Below are 3,155 nucleotides of genomic sequence, written 5' to 3'. Positions count from 1 at the left end.
AAAGCACTGGAATCCCTTGGGTTAGGAAAAAAGCTGGGATAGAGACCGAAGAGTTTTCCAAAAGTTGGTTCCAGGCAAAAAAAAAAAGGCAGGTGGGAGGTGACGATTAAGACGTGGCAACTTGTTTAAGCAGCCAGTAATAAAACTTTTGCATAAAGTGTGGCGGTGGTGCGCTAGAGCCGGCTCAGAGGCGCTGAGCCTGGAGCTTATTTCAAACCTTGAGCTCAGGTTACACTTTGAAAGGAACACCCCCACCCCCACCGCGCGCGCGCGCACGCGTCTCGTAAACACTTGATTTCCGCCTCGCCTCGCTCCCTTGATCCCTTGGTTAAATATAAGCAAATGAAACAATTGAAACATATCTCTTTTCTTTTAAACTAAGATGAAAGGGTCTCCCGCTCAAAGGCGTCACGGTCCGCCTCATTTAGGTACATTTTCAGAAGAAATGCAAGCCCCCGGGAGAAACCTCTGCTCAGAGTCAAGGGATCCTACTTGCTTTTTTAAATGCCTACATTTCCATTGCTTACTCATAAAATACATTTTAAGATTGCGCAAAGTGCAGGACAGTTGAGCTGTCTCAGCCCCACAGCTCCTTGTCACATTCCGCTTTTCTTTCTTTCTTCCATCAAAACGCTTCGGTAAAGCCGCATAAGTGATCAAAATTAACATAAATCATTATTAGTTATTAGGATTTGCTCTAGATTACTCTGTGAATATCGCACCAGCCCCATCTGCCGCCCCTGCTCTCGCAGCAATAGATTGCAGATAAAATAAATGTCCTTACCCCATTAGAAGGTTCCTGTCTTTGTAGCCAAAAGCCAAACAAAAGCAATAAATACCGGGTTTTTTCTCTCCACTATTCAGCTGTGACTCTTTTCATCAGCTCTTCCTCTAGAAAAGCTCAATAGCTGCCTGAAAATATTGCATTTTATATCACCAAAGGGCGATTAATATTGCATTAACTGTATTTAACATTTTTTAAGCGCGAGTAATCGACAATGAGTTAGTTTCTGTCAGTAAGTATAGGGGATATCCAAACTACTGCAGATCACTTAAGATATCCGTATAAACGTATTATTTGTCTCACACTTCGTATTTTTTTTATAACGTTAGAGTGGGGCGTGCGATGTTTGAAGTGGAAGAAGCCGTGCTAATGGTCTGTTTAAAGTATTCTGACACTGTCTAGAGACAGCGAGGTCTCAGCCTTCATTAAATGTTTATTGTCAACACTTGGGGGAGGGAGGGGGGAAGAGACTGATGTAAGTGAATTTCCACGGCTGGAAACTGTCAACACTTTATTTTATTCTGATCCATGTCTACAAAATTTGTATACATTATGTTGGACTGAGGCCAGGCGTCAGTTACTAAACAAACTTTTGTTTGTAATTAATTTTAACCAATCAATGCAAGAAGTCTCTCTCTTCTCTCGCCATCCCTCCTTTTGCCACCTCGCCTTCTAGGCTCTTTTTTAGCCACTTTTCTCTCCTCCTGTTGCTATTCTACCCAGTCCTGGTAGTGCAGTGGTTAAATAGCTTGGCTGCTAACCAAAAGATCCTAGGTTCCAACCCACCACCAGCCACTCTGCGGGAGAAAGATGTGGCAGTCTGCTTCCATTAAGATTTACTGCCATGGTAACCCTATGGGGCAGTTCCACTGTCCTATAGGGTCGCTGTGATTCACGCTGCCAGGCAGTGGGTTTGGTTTTGCTTCCTATTCTCTTCCCTTTCTAAATCTGCCAGGAGCGACCTCACGGACATTCTGGCTTGGGGTCCGGGTGGGATGGGGGAGCGTTTCAGCCCCACCCCACCTATTCGCTGGACCCGAACTCTGGCCTCACTTCCTGTGCTTTGCCGGCTTGTCCCGGACCCAAGCTTTTCAACCTCAGTTTTGCGATCCAGTACTTCACGTTTCCAAGCCGAAAGCCCAGCGGCCAATCTTCCTCCCTTACTGAGTATAAAGCCTTGCTTAATAAATTCAAATTGGTTGCAGGGCTTTGATGATGTGCCCCTTAAAAACAAAACGAAAGCCAAGATCTTATTCCTGCCAATTCTTTGTTAAAAATGCAAACCAGTTGTGAAAGTTTTGTGGTGTTTACGGTTTCTCATGACTTAAGCAAACTGGAGGGTAGGAGAGGGTAATTTTTACCCTCTGTGAGAAATCGGTCTATTCCGTTTTTTCTCCAGACGTCCTCAAAGGCACTTAAGGGGGTGGGAGGGGGCCTTCAGGAGCGCCTAATTTTGAACCGCGAATCTCTGGCGCGCCTCTAGGAGACACGACGCGCGCAGCACGCATGTGCGAACTCGGCGCGCCCCCCGCGCGCTCCTTGCGCGCCGCATCCGCCCCGCATCCGCCCCGCGCTCCGCACACTCCTTTTCCCCCCGCCTCCCAGCCCCGGCCACGGTGCGCACGCGCGCCGGACGCGGGGGTCTCGGGTCATTAACCTGCACGCTTACTTAGCGGCCTCGCGGAATCTTGGCCCAGCACACAGAGTGCTGGCTGTCCCGCCGTCTGAGCGGAACTGCGGCTTCGGGCCGGGAGTCTGCGAGGAGGCGGCAGGCAGAGAAGGGCGCAGACAGGACACGCGGCGGTCACTTCGCCGCAAACCCCGAGACCCCGTTCGCGCGCTTGGGGGCGCTGGGGCCATCGGGCTGCGGTCCCGGGTGGGTGGGCGTTTCCGTGGGGAGCAAGAACTCCGCGTGGGTCGGGGTAGGACGGGTCACCTCCTGGCCGCGAAAAAACCTATCAGCGCTTCCTGTGGTTTGAAATGGCACAACCAACCCGCCCGCCCAAAGTACTGAAGTGCGGGCGCAGAGACGCGCGAGCTCCGGACAGAGGCTGCAGAGGAGGGAGCAGCACCATAGGGCCGCTTCCGAAATGACTCCTGGAGCCTGACGAGCATTTGATCGCCGAAGTTTTGAAGCCCACCCTAGTGCGCACCGCAGTTCAGAGCCACCAGATTTGGGGGGGGGGGGAACGGGGTGCGGTTCGTCTCCCATCAAACCAGCTTGACAACGATTACTAAAGTTTTTAATTAGCCCCTTGTTAGAATTCACTTTATTAATTTCTAGAAATCTCAGGCCATGAATTATTTAAAGAGCCACCAACGCGAGTGGGGCCGCCGCCACCCGTGCCCGGCCCGGCTCGGGCCGCGCCAC

This window comes from Trichechus manatus, unplaced genomic scaffold, assembly GCF_000243295.1.
Source record: "Trichechus manatus latirostris isolate Lorelei unplaced genomic scaffold, TriManLat1.0 scaffold00013, whole genome shotgun sequence".
Classification (NCBI taxonomy): Eukaryota; Metazoa; Chordata; class Mammalia; order Sirenia; family Trichechidae; genus Trichechus; species Trichechus manatus.
The sequence above is the reverse complement of the archived record's forward strand: the minus strand, read 5'-3'. Positions refer to the sequence as shown.